This window comes from Oryctolagus cuniculus, chromosome 1 (assembly GCF_964237555.1).
Source record: "Oryctolagus cuniculus chromosome 1, mOryCun1.1, whole genome shotgun sequence".
Classification (NCBI taxonomy): Eukaryota; Metazoa; Chordata; class Mammalia; order Lagomorpha; family Leporidae; genus Oryctolagus; species Oryctolagus cuniculus.
In genome coordinates, this window is record NC_091432.1 from 189,772,068 (window position 1) to 189,798,714 (window position 26,647).

Here is a 26,647-nt window from a genome sequence, read left to right on the forward strand (position 1 = left end):
TGCCCAGTCTTCCAAGAACTCCATTCGTCCCTTTCCTCTGCCCCTTCCACAGCCCTCTCTTTCACCCTGCCCTGCAGATGCCAGCATCTCTATCCCAGAACACAAAGCAAAGAGAACATGAAAATAGAAAGGAAATAAAGATAGAAAGGGCAGGGAAATTTTTTATTTTAAAGTCAGTTTGTGTTGACTTTTCTGTTTCCTGCAGCCTAAAGCATGCTAACTGATGCAACCTATAATGTGATTGCATTTATTTGCTTATAAATACATATTCCCCACTTGATTATGAGTTCCTGAAAAGAAGGTCAATATCTGAATTACCTCTATCTCTCTAGTGGTTTGCACAGCACTTGTAGCATGGTAAGTGCTTGGCAAATGCATTTGGTTCCAGTGGCAAAAAATAATTAAGACATAATTTTTGTCCTCAAGCAGTTAGTGGAAATAATTAATACAATCAGATCATTTCTGTATTCAATACAAGTGGAAAGTGCTATATGCACATAGGAAGAAAGTATGAGTTTAAAAAGGACTCAGCCAACATAAACAAAAATCAGATATGTTGTCAGATAAGTATGTGTATTTTAAATACATTTCTTTAAATTTTTAGTAATTAAAAATTAGAAACTGGTTGAAGAGATTCTTGTTGTGAATGAGTAGCTAAGACAGAATCAGGAGCTGAATGAATAGTTGTGTAAAATCCCTGAAAACAGGAAACTGCTTAAATGTACCTTCCCAGTGACAAAACCTATCTCAGCAGGAATGATTCAAAAACCTCAAAACATTTGAGTATTTTGTAGCAAGAGGAATCAGGAGAAATTCAAGGGCTCCAAAGACAATAGTAACAGAGTACATCTCTTCAGGCTTTCACATTGAAAAAGTCTGACTGCAGACTCCAAGAGGGTAGCAAGTGTATCTGCTGTCCATCTTTACCTCATCACACCCCGCTCAACACTGAATGGAAACTCCTTCCATATATACTCGTCTTCTCATGTAGTCCTCTGAAGTACACTAGCAAGAGCGGACATTAAACTCATTATAACACATGCCCATTCTCTTTAAATAGATTTAAGTGCCTATGACTCTAAATTAAGCCACCTCCTATTTGCTTGCCCTCACCTCAAATTTCTTGAAGTGTCCTTTCATGGATTTCTAAGACTCCCTTTCTTTGGCTCAATGTCTATTCATTTGATTCCCCTCTTTGTGGGTTAAACCATTTTTCTTTTTTCTTTCCTTTTTTATTTTTTTTACCATAAGGTCCCACTTATTAATAAGCCTAGAAAATACAAATTTACAACGAAGGGTAGTAGATGAATGTTTGTGCGGGAATGGGCAAATCAGGACTAGGATTTGAGGGACAGATTTACAAAAGGACACAAGGAAATTTAGGAGAGAGATGAAGATGGTCATGATTTGGACTTTGTTTATGGCTTCCCCAGTGTGTTCGTATGTCATAATCTATTAAATTGTTCCCTGTACTAGTTTTCTGCTGCTGTGTAACAAATTATCATAAAACCAGTGTCTTAAAAGAGCTTAAATTTACTATCTCACCATTTCTGTGACTCACCTTTCCAGAAAATGAGATTCAAACTGCTCTCTGGAAAGCATTCTCTGATCTTTTCAAGATGAAGCAGAAAGAAAGAGCAAGTGTCCAGGGTCACAGAATGAGTGGGTAACGGAGCCACTCGGCTCCAGGTCTCTGATCTCTCAGCACCAGTGTCTTTGCAAGAGCCCACACTGAAAAGGAAGCATCAAAGATCACGCTGTACATTTCTCAAGAGTATTTCAGCAGTCTATGACCAGAGTTTGTTCAGTTATCTCAGATTTTTATCCTCTAGTAACAGCCTCACTTCACATGGTTAAACTATACAACCTGACAAGTAAATCACTTAACTTGAGTAACCCTCTCTGTCTTTACAACTTAAACAATATGGTAAGTGGCAGTGATCAGGGCAAATGGCCAACACAGAAAAGATCACTCCAAATAAAATATTAACGAATGCAGATCTGCTGTGTAAGTGGCTTGATCCACAGCAAATTGCATTTGCAGTTGGCCAAATGGAAAATGATATACGTTGGGCACAAGAATAATAAATACAAGGAGAGATCAATTGAACTGAACTAAAGTGGTTCAGCTTTGAAAGACGACTTAGAGTTATATCTTCCAAACATGGCTAAAAAAAAGGACTCAATTAAAAAGTAAATTGGAAAACTATAAAGTAGCTGACACAAATACAAGGTTAAGTTTATGGAAGTTATAAATGCTAAACAGTTTCCCTCTACAATTCCAATTTCTGCCCACTCTCTGATTCCTCGTGTGCTTCCCATTTCTTTTTATGAGTATTATTACTCAACAGGAGAACAATCAGTTATATCAGAGCCATTCATTGTAAAGTTTGTGTCAATAATTTTTATTGAAAAAGGACAAAAACAGAGGAGCTTGTGTCCACAAGCATACATAAATAGGAAAGAAAAGCAAATTATTATGCTATCATGGTATCAGGAGAAGTCTTTGAACTGAAAGGCAAAAAAGAAAAAATTTTCCCTGTGGAGAGAATAGAATGTGCTTCATTTCAATATCTATTACAATTATGAAAGAGCCAGAGCATTCCATGGCTTTGAACAAGTCTTTGTGAAGAGAACTTTGTGTCAGGGCCACGGTTATGATTTTCGGGCCCAGAGGCTGGTACTTCAATAACAAGAGAAATAGTCAAGACTTTGGGGATGGAAAGTTAAGAAAGGAGTGGGATCCCAGCTGCTCGAGCCAGAGGGATCATAAGAATCCCTGCAGGGGATTTTTATTGTAAATATAGATTTTTGTACCCTCATGGAACCTCCTAGGGGTGTGGTAGGGAGGCAAATACTAAATTAATTTCAAGTCAGGGCTTGAAAAGCACAAACATGTAGCTAGCACCAGCCATGATGCTACGGGTTGTTCTGATTGGTGGGGTGTTAAAATTGGGAGGAAGAATGAGATGGGAGATGAAAATCAATGTCTCTATCTCAGCTTGCTTAAATAGATACCCAGCCACTAGAATGAGAACCTTCTGAGACAGGGGAGTAACTCCATTATGTTTGGATTTCCAGGAATCCAGTAACTGCTACAGACTGGTACCTGGTGAGTGAATCCTTTTTTGGTTATTTTGGTCATCTCTGAATTCACAGGTAGGTAAATTACTGACGATCAAAAATTTGTTAAGTTGGTTAGAGCCTGTTTTAAATATACAGAAAAGGGTTGGGATTAATAGCAAATTACAAGTAACTATTTTTAATTATACAGGACTTGGATCCCCAGACTCATGCATGGGTTGACCAGGACTTGGCTCTGCAAACTCATGCAGACATTTAAATCCAAAAGTCTTACATTAAAGGATAACTTGGTCTAATTATGGCATCCAAAATGTTGGCTTGTTAAGAGATAGTTCACGGGGTGGGGGGAGGCTTGCCCTCAGCAGGTGGTTCTCCAAAGAGAGTTGGTTATATAAGCTAAGTGTGTTCCCTGCGTCTCTCTCTGCTTCCTGTCTCACAATGTGATCATTTTGCACATGTTTCACAATTGCCAGCCCTCTGCCTCTGTCAGATGCCAGACTACTACAGTCGCCCATCTTGAACTGTAGCTTTCAAACTGTAAACTAAAATAAGGCTTTTCCTTCCAGAGAAATTGTTCTCTGGTATTTTAAGAAACAAAAGGCTGACTAATGCAAAAATTGAATAACAAGTAGTATTTGTGGCCAGAAGATCATCCTCGTGTCCACATACCCTTGAGCAAAGCACAAAGGAAAAGAAAGGCAGGAGGTTTGGACGCTCTTCGTGGTGCTTCACAGTCCTCAAGATACTGCACCCTCAGTCCCCTGCCCTGGCCCCTACACGGAGAACTGTGAGAGGAGGCACTGTCCTGGTGTGCAAGGCTGTGGCCATTCACTCCCAGAGGGACGACACGGGAGTTCAACAGGAAGAGCCCTTCAGTGAACTGTAAAGAAAGTCAGTCTCTGTTTTAGAATACTTTGTCTTCTTTGTGTCATGCACAAATTAGCAAGCCCCAGTGTATTGATCTCAATAGAGTTAAAAAACAATTTCCATAAAAATAAATGTCAATCCCAATCCACTAACTGACTTGGAGAAAAGCATGCTTACAATTTCTTGACCTACCCTTTCCATTCTTTGTTTTATTACCAGACATTTTATTGTCACTATCTTTGTCTACCAATGATTGTTCCTCTGCTCCCCATCCTTCATACCTGAAGTCCTCTTGTCCTTGCTAACAGCCTTGTCTTAGCTTTTTTAAATCTATTATCAAAAGCCAAACTAATGCTAACATTTTGATGGTTACTTTTTTAAAACACAGCACAACAGTGATAGATATATAGACTACAGGTTTGAAATTTCTGTTTGAGTTAAGCCACACAACCTAGCCTGTCCCTAAGTATGAAGCAGAGGAGAGTCCACAGTTGGTCCTGCATAATAGCATGTACATGGATGAGTCTGTGTATTTAGTGAGTTACTTTTCAACCTTTTAACAAATGAGGGGTTGCATTTGGCAGTTGAGATGCCACTGGGGATACCCATTCAAGTACCTGGTTCAAGTCCTGGCTCCACTTCCAATCCAATCCTTCTACCTGCTAATTTGTATTCTGGAAAGGCAGCAGATAATGGCTCAAGTATTTGACTCCTTGGTACTCACATGAGAAGCCTGGGTTGAGTTCTGGACTCCAGGTTTCAGTCTGGCCCAGATCCAGCTCCAGCTGTTATGGGCATTTAGAGAATAAAACAGAAAATGGAACATTCTCTCTCTCCTCCCGCCCCCACACCACTTTCTGTGTGTGTGTGTCTGTCTTTTAAAGAAATAATTTTTCAAAAAAGCTAAGAAATAGGGGCTGACATTGTGGTGTAGCAGATAAAGCCATTGCCTGTGACACCAGCAATCCATATGGGCGCCAGACCATATCCCAGCTGCTCCACTTCCTATGTGGCTCCCTGCTAATGGCTTGGGAAAACCAGTGGAAGATGGCCCAAAAGTTTGGGTCCTTGCCACCCACATGGGAGACCCAGATGAAGCTCCTGGCTCCTGGCTTCAACCTCGTCCAGATCTGGCTGTTGTGGTCATCTGGTGATGAACCAGTGGATGGAAGATCTCTCTGTGTCTTTCCCTCCCTCGGTAACTCTTACATTCAAATAAAATGAATAAATCTTTTTTAAGATTTTATTTATTTATTTGAGAGTTAGTTACAGACAGAGAGAGGGAGAGGCAGAGAGTAAGGTCTTCCACCTGCTGGTTCACTCTGCAAATGACTACAATAGACAGAACTGAGCCAACACAAAGCCAGGAGCCAGGAGCTTCTTCAGTGTCTCCCACATAGGTGCAAGTGCCAAAGTACTTGGGCCATCTTCCACTGCTTTTCCATGCCATAAGCAGAGAGCTGGATTGGAAGAGGAGCAGCCTGGACACGAACTGAACCAGCATCATACACAATGTCAGCACTGCAGCAGTGCCAGCACTAAATAAATAAATCTTTTAAATAAAAAGATATAAGAAATAAAAATAAGCAATTTTCATAAAACCAAATTTCTCTATATCTACCTTCTCTGGAAAAAAAACTCAAAGTAATAGAGTAAATGGTGGTTACTAGGGCTAGTTACCAGGTGGTTAACTTGGAGCCAGAGGAAAAGGGGAGATATTGATCAAAGGGTACACACTTTATAAGAATAAAAAGGCTGGTGCTGTGGCGTAGTGAGTAAAGCCACTGCCTGCAGTGCCAGCATCCCATTTGAGTGCCAATTCTAGTCCTAGTTGCTCCATTTCCAATCCAGCTCTCTGTTATGGCTGGGAAAAGCAATAGAAGATGGCCCAAGTCCTTGGGCCCCTGCACCTGCATGGGAGACCCAGAAGTTGTTCCTGGCTCCTGGCTTCAGGTCGGCGCAGCTCTGGCAATTGCGGCCATCTGGGGAGTGAACCAGCAGATGGAAGACCTCTCCCTCTCTCTCTTTCTGCCTCTGCCTCTCTGTAACTCTGCCTTTCAAATAAATAAATCTTACAAAAAAAAAAAAAAAAAAAAAGGAGTTCCAGAGACCTAATGTACAGGTGATTATAATTAATAACAATGTTTTGTGTACTTGAAATTTACTGACAGAGAAGTTCTTGCTTATTCATATACACACAGTGGTAACCTTATGAGCTAATAAATATGTGAATTAGCTTGATTGCAGGAATGATTTCAGGATGTAAATACATATCAAAACATCATAATATTCATGTTAAATATACACAATTTTTGTTTGTCAATTATATCTCAATTTAAAAAAAAAACTCAAAAAAAAGTGGGAAGATTCGTGGAACTGGATGGTAATAGCCTCATTCGCAATACTTGGCATGTGCTCTCACATTCTCAGAGTCAGCCTACTTCTTTCATTTACATTTCCTGCCAGGCTCCTGTAGGCTTTTAAATTTGCCACCCCCAATTTGAAAATAGTAGTGCTGGTCTCTTGCCTAGCTTTGAAGATCCCTCACTGTGAGTTCTTCCTTCACGCCCCCAGCCCTTTAGTAATGAGCATAGCCGTTTGATAGCAATGGGCCCTGGAAGGCAGTGTAGATTCAAATTCAACAGCAATTAGGAAATGTTCTCCATGGCTCAGTCACTGCATTTTCTCTAGCAGAGACTAAATTTTGCCAGATGTCCTTAAGACTTCATATTGATTTTGAACTTCCTTGACTATCGCCAGCATATGTCAAATCCTCCAAAATTCCCCTGAAACTTATTCTTATAGTGAAAGGTTGTGACCAGAGCTGGTAGAGAACAAGCCAAGTATGTTGTCCTTGAACTCTCTGATTGTAAATCCTGAGGATGCCTGAAGCTAATGAAGCAACCTTTCCAGGGATACCTCACAGACTTAGCTCAAGACACTGCTGATGGGAGCTGGCACTGTGGCGTGGTGGGTAAAGCTGCCACCTGCAGTGCCGGCATCCCATATGGGCGTCGGTTCAAATCCCACCTGCCCCACTTCTGATCCAACTCTCTGCTATGGCCTGGGAAAGCAGTGGAAGATGGCCCAAGTCCTTGGGTCCCTGCACCCGCATGAGAGACCCAGAAGAAGCTCCTGGCTTCGGATCCTCTCAGTTCTGGCCATTGCGGCCAATTGGGGAGTGAACTAGCGGATGGGAGACCTCTCTCTCTCTGCCTCTCCTTCTCTCTGTATATCTCTGACTTTCAAATAAATAAATAAATCTTAAAAAAAAAAAAAACGGTCTAAAAAAAGTTCTGGAAAAAGAAAAAGGAAGACACTGCTGATAGCAGAAATGGATAGGAAAAGTTTTTGAGAGCCATATTCACTGTTGATAGAGAAGCAGGATGTTGCCTCTTGGGACCACAGATGCACTCTCTGAGATGAGAAGATGGTTATGTAGGAGTGGTCTAGGAAGACAAGTAGTATACCCAATAACTTGACGTGATATCACATCATGTACTACGTTTCTGTCTTCCAATCTTCCATCTCCATACTTGCCTTTCTTTCCCAAAGGGATAAAATCTTATATTATACAATTAAATGATCTCCCAAATCCTATGCAAATAGTCTCTTACATTTCGAGAAACTGTCTTTCCTAAGAAGATAATGTGGGCCGGCGCCGCGGCTCACTTGGCTAACCCTCCGCCTGCAGCGCCAGCACCCCAGGTTCTAGTCCCGATTGGGGTACCAGATTCTGTCCCGGTTGCCCCTCTTCCAGTCCAGCTCTCTGCTGTGGCCCAGGAGGGCAGTGGAGGATGGCCCAAGTGCTTGGGCCCTGCAACTGCATGGGAGACCAGGAGGAAGCACCTGACTCCTGGCTTTGGATTGGTACAGTGCCCCAGCTGTAGCGGCCATTTGGGGGTGAACCAATGGAAGGAAGACCTTTCTCTCTGTCTGTCTCTCTCACTGTCTAACTCTGCCTGTCAAAAAAAAATAATAATAAAAAATAAAAAAGATAATGTGGTAGGAAGGAAGGCCATTGCATAGGGATGGTAAAAGAACAGAGAGGCAGAAGTGAAGATCCAGAACTCAGCTTGTGTCAGATTTGAAAATGACACACTGAAATTAGGAGACTACTTTTAAAATGCAAAATTAATCATGCCGTTTCCTGGTTTGATGCCCTCATGTCAACCCTGTCCAATAGAAACAAATATGATCTAAAAATGTGAGCCCTATATATAATATTAAATTTTCAAGTAGCCAAATTAAAATATATAGATGAAATTAACAACACAATTAATATGAAAATTATTAATGCAATATATTACTTACTTTTCCATATGAAAATTATGAGGTGCGATATGAAATTTTATATTAAATATTTTATGTGGAGTATCTCAATTTGGACTATGCACATTGAAATGCAGTAGAGGCACAGGGGGTTAGTAGCTACCATATTGGACAGCAGTGTGGTTTGCCACTGCTCTAACAGAATCCAAAATCTTTTACACGATATGTTGGGCTCTTGATCTTACCACCTCTTTGGACTTACTTCCTGACAGACCCTCTTTCTTCGACTTTGCTCTAGATAAAATGAATTGCTATTGGTTGAATTGTTTTCCTCTTTAAATATCTATGCCCTTGAAAAATATTAATTTATTTGCCAGAAAACTCTAATTTTAAAAATATTTACTTCATAGAGTGACAGAGAGAGAGAGAGAGAGAGAGAGAGAGAGAGATCCATAGAGAAAAAGAGAAAGATTCCATTTGCTGATTCACTCCTAAATACCTGCAACAGACAGGGCTGGGCCAGGCTGAATCTGGATCTCCCATATGGGTGGCAGGAGCCCAAGCACTTGAGCCATCATCAGCTGTCTCCCAGGATGAACATTAGCGAGAAACTGGGTCAGAAGAGAAGCAGTGGGGACTTGAACCTGCACTCCAATATAGGATGTAGGTTCCAACTGCACAGTGCCTGCCCCAAATTTCTCCCTGAATAGTGCATATTTCCCCATAGGCATATGGATGTGTGTGTGTGTATGTATGTGTTGTGTGTAGATAGATAAATAAATGGATGGATAGAAATATAGACAGACAGATTTGGGCCTATTCTGAGATTTTTATTTATTTACCTTAATCTGTTTTTAGTCTGTCATCAACATCATACAGTATGACTTATTGTAGCTCTTATCATAGCTATTCAATGCTTTTTAATATCTAGATTCTAGAGAAATGGAAATCTTAGTATTTTTTGTTAAAGTTTCTTTTCAAATATTTTCATTTTATTTATTGAGTTAGATCTTAAAATTGTTTCTTTCCTCTTCCAAACTACACCCAAATTATTTTGGCAAAAATGTACATTTTTATAATTGTTGAGCTTCTCACTGGGCTTATCCAAATCTTCCTCCTTTTCCCTGAAATAATTTCCCTTCTTGCCTTTTGATATAGCACCTGCTGAAGAATGTATTTCCCAGGAAGCTGACTTTGAGACAGAGATCAGCATGCAGGAAGTTGATGAGGAAGTGCTTCTAAGGAAGAATACTGGGCCCAGCACTGTGGTGTAATGGGTAAAGTCACCACTTGCAGCACCAGCATCCCAAATAGGTGCTGGTTCAAGCCCCGGCTGCTCCATTTCTAATCCAGCTCCCTGCTATTGGCCTGGGAAAGCAGCAGAAGTACTTGGATCCCTGTATCCATGGGGGAGACCTGGAAGAAGCTCCTGGCTTCGGTCTGGCTCAGCCATGGCCATTGCTGCCATATGGGGAGTGAGCCAGCAAATGGAAGATCTCTCCCCACTACCACCGTCTCTGCCTCTGCCTCTCTATAACCCTGTCTTTCAAACTGATACATAAATCTTAAAGAAAAAAGGAACAAGAAAATAGAATGGGACAGAAGGAGACACTGGACTTGCAAGGCAATCACCACAAAGACTGTGGCCAACTCAAAGAAAAGGCACTTCAAAAAAGTTGTTCTGAGTTGTGGTGACAGGGTAGAGTTTTAGACTCCCTGGATAATCATTTTATATAGCCGCCGCCTGAGGAAGGGGTGTGACTCTGGGTGAGATAGCTCTACCCAGCTAAGGGCAATTTCTCGAGTCGGGGAATAAGCCCCTCAGTCCTGAAGCGAGTTTTGAGTAGCATACTGCAACCCCATTATTAACGCCTTGCTCTCTTGCTGCTCAGTCTTTGCAGACTCTACAGATTTATCTTCCTTCACCCAAACTCTAAATATTCAGACTCTAAATAGTCTGTCCTAGGCTTTCTTATATTCTCTCTCAACACTCTTCTTCAGTCAGTACTTCCTGAAATGCGATATGCATTTCCCTGGTGGAATTAAGGTTGATCTGAGAAGGCACATAGGTGAACATTTTTCTTTAAGTAGTTATAGATTTATTTTATTACATGTTAAACTAGAAAATAACTACCATATCAAGCAGAAGATTTCAAGAATACTATTTTGGAAGACGCTAAAGTAGATACTTAAGTGAAGGTTTTAACTGGTTTCTAGAAACGTATATGCTTACAGTGCACCTAGAGCTTTTTTATAACAACTTTTTTTTTGCTTGTTTTGGATTCTTTAAATATGTATTATTCTCATTCAGTGCCCACTTTAGCCAGAATCTCATTACTGCTTCATTTCTGAAATAATTTTTAATTTAGATATTTTCCATGTATTGGCCCTGCTAAAATAAAAGGTAGCAAGGTAGCATCTTTCATATAGTAGAAACTAACAGGGAAACTTTCCTTTTACTCCCTTTTTACACTTTATGGTAAGTAGCAGGGGGAAAATGCATTTATAGATAATTTCTAGGCATAATTGTGAAGCTAACGACCAGCCTGTTTCTACCTATATGCAGTCTCTTTATTTGACTATAAATGGGGGAAATGGCCTCTTGAAGAGAAGAGAAAAAAAAAGTCACCATTCTGCATTTAGCTATATTCATATGTTGCATTTCTGTATTTTTGTTTGTATTATAAAAAATTCACATAATAAACAATGCTGTGATGCAAAAAAATTGGTTTCTAGAAAAAACATTAAGTAAATAATAGTATATAGATGTGCAACACAGATACAGTAAATATTGTAGTTCAGTTTGGAACCACCGTTCTGGGCGATTCCTTTCTTTCCCTGGCTTAAACCATTGACGTGCTGACAACTCCTTTTATATCTTTAGCTTAAACCTCTCTTTGGAGTTCAGGCTCTTACAGCTGACTGCCTACTTGACAGGTCCTCTTAGATGTCACACAACGTTCTTACATTTATTACGTTCAAAACCGAACCCTTGAGCTCCCTCCCCTTCAATTTTTCCTGTCCAGTCTTGGCCACTTCACCATACCAGAAACCAGGAAGCTGCCTTGATTTCTTTTCTCCTTTCACTTGGACACATACTCCTGAAGAATTTCTTTTGCTCCCGTTGTGAAGTTGTTGCCTGGACCTGTTGTCTCCCCTCATCTCCATTGCTGGCAGGTCAGTTTCAGCCATTATCATCTCTCCGGTGCTATACCAATACTGGCCTTAGTGATCTCCCTATTTCCACTCTCTCTTCTCCAGCCCATCAATGCATGCAGCGGCCAAAGTCATTTTTTTTTTTTAGAAAACCATAAGCCTGATAATGTAAGTCTTTTGTCTATTACCCATCAATGACTCCTCATCACATTTCAAATAAAATCCAAACTGTTTGATATGGTCCCCACAGCACCACATTCATTTACGTCTCCAGTTTCATCTTGCAACATTATCATCTTTGCCCACTGATCTCTAATGAAATAGGTTTCTTTTCTGTTCCTGGAACACTTCCATCCCTTTTTGAATTCAGGGCTTTGCTCATGTTGTTTCCTCTTCTTGAAATACCAGCCTCCTGGCTCTTTGGATGACTGGCTCTTTCTCAAACCTCAAGCCTCAGTATGTGTCTCTTACGGTCTTTGTTTAAACATCTCATCCTGGTCCCATTCTCAAGGTTATTGTTTTATTTTTAGCATGTGGTATGGTTTTATTATTTAATGTGTATTTTTTTGTTTTTAATTGACACAAACTAATTGTACATATTTCTTAGCTCCAATATATATATGCAGTATGTAATGAACAGATCAGGTGACAGTATATCTGTCTTTTCAAGCATTCATCATTCCTTTGTGTTGTAGCCTTTTTACTATCTATTTTGCAATATACAATTATCCCTGGGGTTATTCTTGGGTGTTGCCCTACATTTATGGAATATCCAGTTCCATAATTTAAATTACAGACTTTCTTATTTATTTACTGATTATATTTCCCAGTTAGTCTAAGCATCATGGAGTTCATTACCATTACTTTCTGCCATGTACTTGTGACAGTGGCCAGCAGAGTAGTTTTTCTGGGTGGCATTGTGGCAAAACTGACATTCCATACGGAAGTGTTGGTTCAAGTCCCAGCTGCTTCACTTTCAGTCCAGCTTCCTGTTAGTGCGGTTGGAAAGGCAGTGGAAGATGGCTCGAGTGCTTGGGCCCCTGCCACCTCCATGGGAGACCCAGATGGAGTTCCATGTTCCTGGCTTTGGCCTGGACTCCTCCCGCTGTTGCTGTCACTTGAGGAGTGAACCAGTGGGTGGTTCTCTCTCTGCCTCCCTCAGTCACTCTACCTTTCAAATAAATATTTAAATCCTTTTTAAGACTTATTTTTCAATTAATTAATGAGTCAATGACATAAATACACAAGTATTTACTAAAATATTCTTTAATGCCTCACAGAAAATGTTTGCTACTCTTTGAGGAGGTCTGTTGATTTACACGTGAGGAGGGACAAAAGTCTTGTCTCCTGTGTGCCCTTGGAGGCAGGCTCATTCCCCAGTCTGGTGCTTTGTTACGAGCTATCAGCAGTCCTGTGCTGACTCAATAGAAGAATCATAACATCTCAGTCCAATACAGATAGAGACAATTTTCCATATCTCTTTGCTGAGCTTGGGATGCCTTAACTTGCTGCCCTTTCTAATCAGCATCCTTCCCAGAACACATAACTGACATCATTTCCTGCTAATTGGTATTCTCCTTGCTCCTCCTTCCAATCATAACTAAGTAAAGTGATATGAGGTCAGTGGCTCTCATACGGAGCACAGCCCAAACAAACATGGTTCTCAATGGGATAATGAGAGCTTGGTGGAGGTCAAATGTATTCCGTTCACTCTACGTGCTTGCACTCAGCCCAGCACACATTAGATATGATACTAAGAAACCGAATTGTGATTTAATTACTAAGGAGATCTTTTTCTATTATATACCCTAATTCGTTGGTACTGATATATCATCAAAACTATTGATTTTCTATTTTTATTTTTTTTAGTTCCTAAACTTATTAGAGAAAGATTTGCTTGGGGTTTCTAGGTAAAAATTTATATCAGAGCACCTGCAAATAGCTTTTGTCACTTTTCTTCCCATAACTACAAATCTTATTTCTTTGTATTATTATACTTGAATCTCTAGAATTTATAGAATAATGTCAAATGGTAGTAGTAACAATAGGCACCATTGTTTTATTTCTGATCTGAATGGATATGCCTCTAATGTTTTATCATTAACCAAGACATTGATTGACATACCTAGTCTTTACTACATAAGGGATATCTTCCTCTTGATTTTTTTCAAGTGGTAGACTGACATTTATTCCTTTTAATGTTTTATCTTTTTAATTAATAAATAAGAGGCCAGCACTGTAGCACAGCAGGTAAAGTCAATGCCTGCAGTACTGAGATCCCATATGGGCACTGGTTCAAGTCCTGTCTACTCAGTTTTGATCCAGCTCACTGCTAATGTGCCTGGAAAAGCAATGGAACAAGACCCAAGTCTTTAGGCCCCTGCACCCACATAGGAGACCCAGAAGCAGCTCTGGCTCCTGGTTTTGACACAGCCTAGCCCCAGCCCTTGCAGCCATTTGGGAGTGAACCAGTGGATAGATCTCTCCCTCTTTCTTTTTCTCTCTTTGTAGTGCTGCCTTTCAATAAATAAATGAATCTTCAAAAATTGTTAAATAAAATTATATAAACAAGACTTCAAAAAGCTTGTGAAATGGAATTAAAACACTGCATATTTTCCATGAATTTTTAATCCACCCTCATTTTTATCACATACAACACAATTATTTAAACACATACCTTGTAGATTATGCCAAATTGAGCTCAACTGAACATATGTACTACCTCGGGCCAGCGCCGTGGCTCACTAGGCTAATCCTCTGCCTTGCGGCGCCGGCACACCAGGTTCTAGTCCTGGTCGGGGTGCCGGATTCTTTCCCGGTTGCCCCTCTTCCAGGCCAGCTCTCTGCTATGGCCCGGGAGTGCAGTGGAGGATGGCCCAAGTCCTTGGGCCCTGCACCCACATGGGAGACCAGGAAAAGCACCTGGCTCCTGGCTTCAGATCAGCGTGATGTGCCAGCCGCAGCTAGCCGGCCGCAGCGGCCACTGGAGGGTGAACCAACAGCAGAAAGGAAGACCTTTCTCTCTGACTCTCTCTCTCTGCCTGTCAAAAATAAAAAAAAAAAATATGCACTACCTCACATAGTTATTATTTTGGTGGTGAGAATAAAGGATACTTAAAATCTACTCAGCATTTTTCTAGAATAGAATATATTATTTTTAACTCTAGTCTTGTTGTATAATAGTCATCATGTTTATTTTTTCCTATCTAGCTAAAATTTTGTAATATTTGACCAAAACCTTCCACCTCAGACCCTAATAACCACAATTGTATTCACCACCAGGAAATCAATGCTTATAGATTTCACAGTATTTGCTGTTTTCATATATGGCTTATTCCATTTGACATAGTGATCTCCAGTTGCCTCAATTTTGCTACAAATGTCAGGATTCTATTCTTTTTATGGCTGAATAATGTTCCATTTTTTAATAAGCCACATTTTCTGTATCCATTCATCTGTTCATGGACACTTAGGCTGATAGCATTTCTTGGCTATTGTGAACAGTGTTGCAATGAATATGGGAGTACAGATATCTCTCTGACACACCAATTTAATTTCTCTCATACAATACCCATCAGTGAGATTGCTGGTTCATATAGAAGTTTCATTTTACATTTTTGGAGAAATCATACGGTTTTCAATAACTGCTATATTAATTCATATTCTCACACAGTGTGAAAGGGTTTTATAATCTACGAAAATTGATGGTGAGCATTTTAGGCATTCATATCAACAAGCTTTCTACACTTTAAGACATACTCTTTGATATCCTTTCAGCCACCAAATAAAAATATACTGGTCTACTATTAATAATACCTATCATATACTCAGATGCATGAATTTATCAAACCACTTCCAAGTAATTCCAATCAATTCTCATCCATAAATTACAAATGCTGTATCAAATGAATGCAACTAATGTTGATAACAAGTCGGACCCATAAGGACAAATGCTTCATGATTCTACTTATATGAGTTATCTAAAATAGTCAAATGATAGATGCAGAAAGTATAAAGGTGTTGCCAGAAGTTGGAGGAAGAAGGAAATGTAGACTTGTTGTCCAATGACTATAAAGTTTCAGCTATAAAAAAATGAACACATACTAGAGATCTGCTATACTATATAGCACCTATGGTTAACAATACTATGAAAACAAAAAAGGCATGAGGACTTCTGAAGATTGCTATGGTTTGAGTACAATTTTTGTGTGTTTTCCCAAAGGTCCCTGTGTTGGAGGCATGTCCCTACTGTGTTATTGTTAAGAAGTGGTATGACCTTTAAGAGTTTTGGCTGAGTGGGAAGTCTTTAGGTCACTGAGATGCTGACCTAGGAAGAAATTAATGAAGTGCTAATGAGACCCCAGTATCTCTCTGTCTTCCTGATTCCCATGTAACCTCTGCCTCTCATAGTGCTCCCATCACTGTGATGTTGTTCCCACCAGCTCCTCACAAGAGGAGAACTGATGGTGATGTCATTTCCATGAACCTTCAGAACTGTGAGATAAATAAAACTCTTTTGCTTATAAAATATCCAGTCTGGGTATTTCATCGTAGTAACAGAAAATTAATTAATATAGAAATGATGGTATGTTTATAATCTTGATTGTAGTAAAGGTTTCATAGATTTGTGTGTGTCAAAACTCATCAAATTATACATATTAAATATATACACTTTTGTATTTAAATTATACAGCAATAAAACTTCCTTATAAAGCTAAATTAGCATGATCCAAGAAAGCCATCACTTCCTTCACAAATAATAAACATGTAGTTCAAACCTTCAAATTGGCCTCATATTGCTCTGGTTGGGACTACAAGAGATCTGCAGAATGTCCATGTCATTTAAAAGCTTCAGACTTAGAAAATCATTTTTCCTACTGTGAAAAGAGTTTAGCTTAAAAATAGCAGCATACACAGAACTGTTCCCCATTTTTTTCTCTTTGACATTATCACACAATTCTCTCAGGACCACAGCTGCCATGATTTCCACAAGCAAAGAAACTACACTGGGGTGCAGAGCTAAGTCTCCATGATCAGGCTCACCAACAGCTCACCAAGCCCATGACCTTCAAGATCAGTATAAAGAAGAAACTTAGCCTTTAAAGAAATTGGAAGCAGAAGCCTCTTTTGAACTTTGTTTCTAAATGCTCAGTAGAATGTCCATCTGACGCTTGCAAATGGGTCTTTGGAAACTACACAGGGTCACAATGTAGAACTTAAAGGATCAGTTCACTGATGCACCTACTCTAAATAGCACTGTATTAGTCTCCAGATGTCTTATCTATCTGTCTTTGCTTTCATTTTTTATAATTATAAAAAAAGCCTGTCCACATCAGAAAAATTTGAAGAAAACAGAAAAAAGAAAAATCATCTAGAGTCCCATAGTCCAAAATAAAACAATGCTAACATCTTAAACATCATTTTCTAATCCATATATAATGATTTAGTAAAGTTTTGGTGTGAGTTTTCCATTTTACTGTATCTTCAGTTGAGATCTTGTATACAAAATGAGAAATATTTTCATTAGCAGACACTGGAGTTCATGTCAAATGCTCAGGAAAATTTTTTCAGAATATTGTAGGCTTTTTAGTGAAAAAACAGAGGCAATTATCTTACAATTTTCCCTTAGCAAGTCCCAATTTATATGTCACCTCCACAGGAAAACCTTTCTGATGCCCAGCTGAGATCAGATCCCCACTTAATGTGCTTTCACAGTACCATTCAACATTCTTCCTTCATAGCATCTGTCCCAATTAGCCACAGAGACCATTATCTGCTGCTCTGCCCAACTATAAGGTGGGCTCTCAGAAGGAAGTCACCATGTCTGTCTGATTTCCTGCCATTCTCCAGCAATTAAGTGATTTTCATGGTATAATTAAGTAAAAAGACACTTAGTCAATAGTTAATGAAAATGTGAATGAAAGAATGAACCAAAGAACAAATCTTCTCGGGGTGCAATGTGAGACCATGACTCAGAGAGGATATGAATCCAGTGTTAACAGCAGGATTTCACAAATATAAGTTGAGTTTATACTGGGAATGAGTGGCCACATTAATCCTTCCTGTCTGATAGCAGTCACCCTGAAGCAAAGACCACTGTTCAGTGTACAGATCCTGTTCAGGGAATGCACTTGCTGTAGCAGAAGAAACAATGGGACTCCTGCTTTGGGATGAGATGGGATAAAGAGACTGGATTTCCCTCTCCAGTGTTTATGTGTTTATATTTACATTTATAAAGATAGCTTCCAGACCCTGGACATCAGATGACACAGGACAATGACCCCTGAGACAGAGAAACAAATCAGGTGAGTCCTATAGAGAATTGCATGTTATTGCCTGGAGAGTTGTCAGGCTGCAAGTACAGGAGGGGAAATCCAGACACTAGATACTAGAGGAAATGAAGCTGACTGGGGAGTATAAGACAGCCAGTGCTCATAGGGCACAATACCAGGGAGGAGAGAACTGCACAGAGACAGAACTTCAGAGATTAGCAAAGCATCACCCTTGTGTCTTCAGCTAAGTACATGCAAGCGAAGAAACTACACAGGACCAAGGAAAGGACCACCTAAAAAGCTCAGGGGGAGCACTATGGTGCTCACAGAACTAGAAATCATTTCGGCTCACTGGTCAAAGTAGGAAAGCCTCATCATTCAGAGGCACTGGGTAGAATATTCAGAAGGGAAGTGTCTCCACAGTAGGCTAAATATCCCAGGCTAGTGGCTGCTCTGGTCCACCACATCCAAAAGGAATAGCCTGTTCGCAAGTAATCAAATCCAGCGATATCTACAGGAATGCAAGTTTAAAAACATCCTGTACTCAGTAAGGTGAAATTCACAATATCTAGCATCCAGTGAAAATAATCGGGCATGTAAAAAAGCAGGGATATATGGGCCATAATGAGTAGAAAAATAAATAAGAGGTGATAGTGAAGGAAAAAAACTGAGATCAGGCACAGTATTGAACATTACCATTAGAGAGAGAACATGGCACATACACCATAAGTAGCATCCAGAATTGCATACCACCTCAATCATTTTAATCAGTAAATCTGACTCAAAGTCTTATTTTCATACCACTGCTTCTCCTGTGCACTGATAAGGACTGGGAGAATTGGGATGGGTGTATGTAGATTTTCTATTTGGCAGCTCTCAATTTCCTATTCCTGATGACCAAAGCCTTCTGCATCTCTAAAACTGCTTACACAAATTAGAGAAAGCAAGAACTGACAACTGCTGCCACTCCAAGAGAGGAGATTGATATTTTGAAAGAATTGTTATAGCCTAATCAGTGTTTGCCTCTGAAGTTTCCACCCATCTGTCCTGAATTTGGGGCTCTTTTTTTCACCTACAAGTTTTCATAGCATGATTCAAAGGAGATGGATTTTTCATCAATTAAGTGACTCATCATATTGTCCTAACATATTATAAATTTCATAGATTTCTCAATATCTTGCCATAATGAACCCAAACTTAGCAATATTATCAGACTGTGGCTCTACACATCAAGATACTTAATGTTTGTGCCAATAACTGAAATTTATCATTACTTGAATTGAATGAGCCCAGTGCCAGTGGTTCTCTCAGATTGTTTCAGCAACAGCTAAACTTCTTGAAGTCAATAGATCATTTTCTGTATTTAAGATAAACTCCAACTATTCTCTCTTAGGTTGTTTTCATGGTCAAGATATTGTTTCCAATCTCTGGAAACTAGCTATTTAGAAAGGAAACATTCTTAGAATTTTACTCATTGATCTATAATGATGTTTCTGAAGTCATCCTTAGATAAATGAATTATTAAAACCATGGACCCAAAAATAATGATACAATGACCAAAAATACCCTTCGGCTAAATAAAAGATGTCACTCAAACATAGAGCATCTGTTCAAGTACTGCTCTTTTAGAGGGCAGACAGACTAGGGATTTGGTAAAAAGAAAATTATGCTTTGGAAGCCTTGGCTACTATCCAGTCCAACAGACAAGTAATCACCATCATGGGCAGCACCAGTAAAACAGAAGGCAGGGCAGTGTAGGAGAAGAAGGGTGAGTGAAGAAAGTCTGAGATCCAAGGGCAGATCTGGAAAGGATTAAATAAACCTAGGGAACGAGGAGTTCCAGAGAAGGCACCCGCACCCACCCAAAATTACAGCATCAGTGAGAAAGAACAAGCAAACAAATCCATATGTTAGGCAGAGCTGTCTTCTGTGTATCTCCCATGGCACCAAAGCCCCACAGCATGGATTAAGAGGACAGGGGCCATAGCGGCTGCTACGCTCCTGACAGATACTTTGAGTGAGAGAGTATTCTTGGGCTATCATTCTGGCAACCTGTGAGTTAGATGATATCCAATTAGGAAACCCATAACAAAAAAGCAACTAAGGGACAAATATGGATATTTAGCAGAGGCAGTATGCAAACAAAAGCAAACCTTGGCACTACTAAATCACCAAAGGCATCAAAGAAATCAAAATTCATGCATGTGTTTTTGCACATAAACACACACAGGAACAAGTGTGAATACCCCTCACTATACTAGGGAAGACAGTCCTCAAATTGAAGACATGTTAGCTGCTAAAATTAGAATTTCATATAGGATTTTCTAAAATTTTATGTGGCTGGAAAGTTAAGCAGCCAGAGTCAAAGAGTTCTTATTTTGAAAGTCAAATGTGCCAGTGGGCTTATATCCCATGAAATTGTGAAGTTATATGACTTCTTTCTCTAACTTTAAGACATAAATTGAAGGCTATATAGACTTCACAATTCAAGATGATCAGGAATGGGGAAAAGTCAGTAAAAATAGGAAACAAAAGAGTATTTTGCATGCTTTATTGTTGCTCTCTATCATTAGACTATAAGCTTCAGATGATATAAACTATATTTTGCTAACCACTAAATATACAATGCCTTGTACAATGTTAGGTGCATAGTAGATATTCAATGAATAGTTATTGAATAAATTTAAAATATGAAGCTATAAAAACAGAGAAAATATAAAAGTTCGACCAGAAGTAAAATTGGAGGTTGAATTAGAATTAATTTGTTCTGAATAACTTAGAAATCCAAAATAGTTTAAGCATGCTAGAATTTTCTCATTCACATTAAAAAGTGTAGAGGTGGGGCTGGCGCTGTGGCACAGTGGGTTAATGCCCTAACCTAAAGCGCTGGCATCCCATATGGGTGCCCGTTCAAGACCCGGCTGCTCCACTTCTGATCCAGCTCTTTGCTATGGCCTGGGAAAGCAGTAGAAGATGGGCCAAGTTCTTGGGCCCCTGCATCCGTGTGGGTGACCTGAAGAAGCTCCTGGCTCCTGGCTTTGGATGGGCGCAGCTCCGGCCTTTGTGGCCAATTGGGGAGTGAATGGATGGAAGACCCCTCTCTGTCTGTCTGTCTGTCTGTCTCTCTCTCTCTCTCTCTCTGCCTCTACTCTCTCTGTGTAACTCTGACTTTCAAATAAATAAATGAATCTTTAAAAAAAAAAAAAAAGTCTAGAGGTAGTGTTAGGTAGGAAGTCAGATATGAGCTTATGTGTGTGTGACAAAGGCCTAAAGAAAAGACATCTATGTTCAGCATATGCATCTGCATCTCAAAGTCATCCTGATAACATTTCAGGGGCAGCCCAGTATTCGCATCCTGCCCTGCCCCCTCCTACCAGATAACCTGCCAGGTGGGGGTCCCTGCCCCTTCTGCCTGACAATCTTCCACAATCCCCCAGATGCAGCCCAGTATCTGCATTTCAAATACCCTGCTCTGGATCCTGATTCTCCAGGGGGGTCTTGCTCACTCTTCTCTAAACTCAGGAAGGGCCCCAGCTAGGCTTCCTCCTGTCTGATACCTTCAGGGGAAAACTCAGATAGGAGCTTCTTAATATTTACATCCATAAAATCCTTTGTTTCAGGAGGAGATGTGTGAAAACAAAGACCCATCTCCTTACCCCCCACCCCGCCTTAACCAGACTGCACACTGAGCCCTCCGCCTCTATGCAGAGTCGCCTGCCTGCCTGCCCAGGTATAATCTCTCCACTCAACCATGTAACCTCGCTCCTCCCCCCAGTTTGAGCGACTGGGCACTCTCTCTCTGGTCCTGTCTGGAGAGGTGCCCATCTGTTCTTACAGATGCCCCTTCCCTAATAAATTTTGCTACTTTTACTTTCCACTACTCTCTGTCTCAAGCCTGAATTCTTTCTTGCTCCATGACAAGAACCCTGCCATTCACCGGTAACAGTAGCAATTCTAAGGTGGGGAGTGTGATTACACTAAGTAAACTTGAAACCTACAACATTCTTCTCTGCTATCAATAATGTCTAATTCTTATTCTCAAGGTCCAAGATAGCTGATGGAACTCCAGCCACTGTATCCTTATTTCAGGCTGAGGAAGAAGGATAGAAGAAAAGAAAAAAGGCTCATCACCTTTATCTGATACTCCTCTACTCCATACTTTTAACTATATTAATTATTTGAAACATGATCCCAGGTCATATTCAACTATAAAAGGAGGCTGGGAAATTTAGTCTTTTAGCTGAAAAACTAAGTTTCAAGCTTAAAATCTGTAATCTTTTGTTAAGGAAAAGATGGACAACAGAAACTGGACACTTCCTGCCCTAAGTTAGTATCTGTTGACATCTTCTGTAGAATGTAGGAAGAGGAGAAAAAAATCCTTTGTCATTAATACCAACTTCCCCTTGGTTCCTTTTGTCTGAGAAGGATAAGAAACTTCTCTTGCAATTCTTCAGAGCTGTAAATAATCAACCAATTGACATGCCTCACAGCTAAGAAAAGGTGGAAGAAAAAGAATAGATGTTTTTGTCCTTTGTTCCTGAGGAGTTTTCTTGTGTGTTTCAAATCCTAAGTTGTTTGTTTGTTTGTTTGTTTGTTTAATACTTCAGTTCCTGGAGTTGTGAGCTAATGGTCTGTCAGTTGGGTGGAGGCTGGGCATAAACTATTTTATGCCCTACCATTTAACCACATTGTTACCACCCTCTTCTTCCTCCAAACAACTTAACCTCCCCTAACTCTGCCCACTGTCCATGATGTTTTCTCACTGCTTCAGGAAGGGTCTGGGGGAAGGAAACTGCCAGCTCAAAAAAGATGGGCGTTCTGGAATGCTATCTTTACTTTTCACTAGTAAACGGGCTCATTCAATTAGAATGGTTTCAAAAAAAAAAAAAATGAACTAGAAGGGGCCCACACTGTGGTGTAGTGGGTAAAGCCACTACCCATGGCACTGGCTTGGGCACGCGTTCCAGTCCAAGCTGCTCCTCTTCCAGGCAAGCTCCCTGGTGAAGTGCTAGAGAAAGCAGCGGAAGGTGGTCCAAGCCCTTGGGCCCCTACACCCATGTGGGAGACCTGGAGGAAAGTCTTTGCCCCTGGATTTGGATCTTCATTTGGGGGTTGGGGAGTGAACCAGCAGATGGAGAATCTGCCCCTCTCTCTCTCTCTTCTCTCTGTAACTCCACCTTTCAAATAAATAAATACAAACTTTAAAACAAAATGCACTAGAAAAGAAACCATTACAATAGCTTCCAACTATTACTTGTTTGTTTGATTCTTTACTCATTTTCCAACACAGGATTTCAACTGATGGGATCAAAGGAAACATTTTTTAGAAAATAAAACCACTACAAAGTAAAACCATTAAGACATAGCTTGACTCTGAAATTTTTAATTAACATCTGAGAGCTATTTAAATTGTGAAATCACAAATCAAAGAGAACTGAAAATATTTTTTAAAAGCTGATCAGAGACATTGGATCTCTGCCTGGTGACAAGAATAGACAGGCAAAGATTTTAAAGTGAAGTTCTTCAAACTCCTCCTTGTCCTCAGCTGGTTATAAGGGAAAGGCAGAAATTATGCTTAGCATGGACTAATCACATTTCTGTATTTTTTCCCTGCTGTAAAGACTATAAAACCATAAGGGATTTACAAAACTCCCTACTTAGATTGCAGATCAAAACTTGATACCCAGCTGGTGCCGCAACTCAATAGGCTAATCATCCACCTGTGGTGCCAGCACACCGGGTTTTAGTCCCGGTCGGGGTGCCGGATTCTGTCCCAGTTGCCCCTCTTCCAGGCCAGCTCTCTGCTGTGGCCCGGGAGTGCAGTGGAGGATGGCCCAAGTGCTTGGGCCCTGCACCCACATGGGAGACTAGGAGAAAGTACCCGGCTCCTGCCATCAGATCAGCGCAATGTGCCAGCCGTGGCAAGAAAGGTCTTCCTTTTGCCATTGGAGGGTGAACCAATGGCAAAAGGAAGACCTTTCTCTCAGTCTCTGTCTCTCTTTCTCTCTATCTACTCTGCCTGTCAAAAACTAAAAAAAAAAAAAAAAAAAAAAAAAAAAAAAAAAAAAACTTGATACCCTAAATCCCAGGTTGGGTATGGTGGGACACAGGAACAAGGCACCTCCTAATCTGAAGGTACATTTTGAGGGTAAGATGAAAGACCAGCATCGTAAAGATTTAATTCTTCTGGGTTCCAAAACAGGGATGATATTTGATAAACTCAGCAAATGGCATTCAACAGGCAGCAACTCACCAGAAATAAGAGAGTATCTCAAAAAACTCATGGAAATAATGCTACTAAAAGCCAAGTTTATTTAGGTGAAAGATGTTTTGAAATTCATTTTATCATAGTGATCCTAGTAGGTCTGAGGTAGTAGCTCATTGCAAATTGATTTGCATTATCTTAACAACTAATGATGTTGACATTTTTCACGTGCTTACTGGCCATTAGTAAATATTCTTTTTAGAATTGTTTATTCAAGTCCTTTGCCCATTTTTAGACATAATTTACACATTTGCACATATTTGTGGGATATAATGTAATAACTCAATACACGTATACAAATCAAACTATCTCCTCCAACTTTTATCATTTCTATGTTTGGAAATCCTTGATCTTATCTGGTTATTTAGGAAAAATATCACAGATTATAAGCTATAGTTACTCTACTGTAGTACAGAACACCAGAATTAACTTCTCCTTTCTTATTGCTTTTTAGTACCAATTATCTTCCCCCAACCACCACTCTGCCCTTGTAGACTCTAATGCTCACTAATCTACTTTCTCTTTCCATGAGATGGACTGTTTTAGTTTCCCATTTTTTTTTTAATTTAGTTGTTTGCTTTTGCGTTGAGTTGCGCATTTCAGTCATTTTGAAATCAAAACTTTTGACATCAGTTTTCTTTTTTCTTTTTTTTATTTTTTTACAAGGCACTTTTTTAAAACTTTATTTAATAAATATAAATTTCCAAAATACAGATTATGGATTACAATGGCATCCCCCCCCATAACTTCCCTCCCACCCGCAACCCTCCCCTTTCCCACTCCCTCTCCCATTCCATTCACATCAAGATTCATTTTCAATTCTCTTTATATACAGAAGATCAGTTTAGCATATATTAAGTAAAGATTTCAACAGTTTGCACCCCCATAGAAACACAAAGTGAAAAATACTGTTTGAGTACTAGTTATAGCATTAATTCACAGAGTACAACACATTAAGGACAGAGATCCTACATGAGGAGTAAGTGCACAGTGACTCCTGCTGTTGACTTAACAAGTTGACACTATTGTTTATGGCGTCAGAAATCTCCCTAGGCTCTAGTCATGAGTTGCCAAGGCTATGGAAGCCTTTTGAGCATGCAGACTCTGATCTTATTCAGACAAGGTCATAGTCAAAGTGGAAGTTCTCTCCTCCCTTCAGAGAAAGGTACCTCCTTCTTTGATGACCTGGTCTTTCCACTGGGATCTCACTCATGGAGATCTTTCATTTAGGTTTTTTTTTTTTTTTTTTTTCAGAGTGTCTTGGCTTTCCATACCTATAATACTCTCATGGGCTCTTCAGCCAGATCGGAATGCCTTTAGGGCTGATTCTGAGGCCAGAGTGCTGTTTAGGATATCTGCCATTCTATGAGTCTGCTGTGTATCCCGCTTCCCATGCTGGATCGTTCTCTCCCTTTTTGATTCTACCGGTTAGTATTTTCAGACACTAGTTTTGTTTATGTGATCCCTTTGACTCTTAGTCCTATCATTATGATCAATTGTGAACAGAAATTGATTACCTGGACTAGTGAGATGGCATTGGTACATGCCACCTTGATGGGATTGAATTGGAATCCCCTGGCATGTTTCTAACTCTACCATTTGGGGCAAGTCAGCTTGAGCATGTCCCAAATTGTACATCTCTTCCCTCTCTTATTCCCACTCTTATATTTAACAGGGATCACTTAACCGAGCACCAAAAAGGAAACCTGTTGAAATGAAATGGACATTATGAGAAACAGTGACTTGATCAGCCCTTGTCCTGACTGTTGATGTACAACTTAATACTTTATCCATTTTAGTATTTTTTGTCCTACTTAATACTATTGGTTGAACTCTGTAATTAAACACAATTGTTCTTAGGTGTTTAAATTTAACTGAAAAGTGATCTCTGTTATATATAAGAGCGGGACATTAGTTTTCAATACAATGACAAAATTGCAAAATGAGCTATTCAAAATAAACAAAGCAAACCTAGGCCACTTGCCACACACACACTAAATGAGCACACATATATTCACTCCAGTTTTCAATTTTTGAATTTTAATATTCTCAGCAAGAGAACAGAAAGTATTTCAATGGAAATTTTTTTCAGATTGACAGAAAGGAAAACAATTTTTTCATGCATATATTTGCTCAATAAATATCTACTGATTGCTCTAAGCATTAGAATGATTGAAATATTGGTGACAACACTGAGTCTTTATGTCCACTCATACAAAGATGCATTACAAAGATCTGTATGTAGAAAACATACAGATCATGAGGAAAAGTATTTGTGAGAAAAGTTGATTCGCTTTACTCCATGTTTAGAAGAAAATTGAATTTTTGATAGCCTAGAGAAAAATTACCTATGTTTTATCTTCCCTTGCAAAAGATACTACAATAAACAGAAACAATCTTTCCCTCATCATAGACAGGGATATATTATGCAAGTCACCCCTATAGTGACTTTGAAGGAGTAGGAATTAATAAGGAAGTATCAAATGTGTACTGATCTGCTGGATTGTCAAGAATGTACAAGAAATTTATAGAAACTTGAAATATAAAGAAAATGTTTAACTCAGATAAAAATACATGATACCCAAGTTGACATTTTTGAATGAAATCTTAAGGAAGAAATCTCTAAAACGAAGAATGAACTTCTGCTGGGTAAAAAGTGTATTGTGATTTATAGTACTATACCCTGATATTTGGGAATTGGTAAACTAGATGTGGGAAATAAACATAAAAA

At 39.5% G+C, this 26,647-nt stretch overlaps 1 long non-coding RNA gene across 6 annotated transcripts in view; it reads right to left on the reverse strand.

Moving 5' to 3' along the window:
* LOC103346061 (uncharacterized) overlaps window positions 1-26,647 on the reverse strand; it is a 288,952-nt gene that overhangs the window by 84,686 nt on the left and 177,619 nt on the right. For 5 of the 6 annotated variants that reach the window (XR_011380324.1, XR_011380326.1, XR_011380321.1 and 2 more), the window contains 2 exons: window positions 4,676-4,736; window positions 1,562-1,731 (listed from right to left, as the gene is read on the reverse strand). This is a non-coding gene — a long non-coding RNA (uncharacterized lncRNA). The remainder of the gene's footprint in view (window positions 1-1,561; window positions 1,732-4,675; window positions 4,737-26,647) is intronic. The other variant, XR_011380327.1, reaches the window with a different exon arrangement.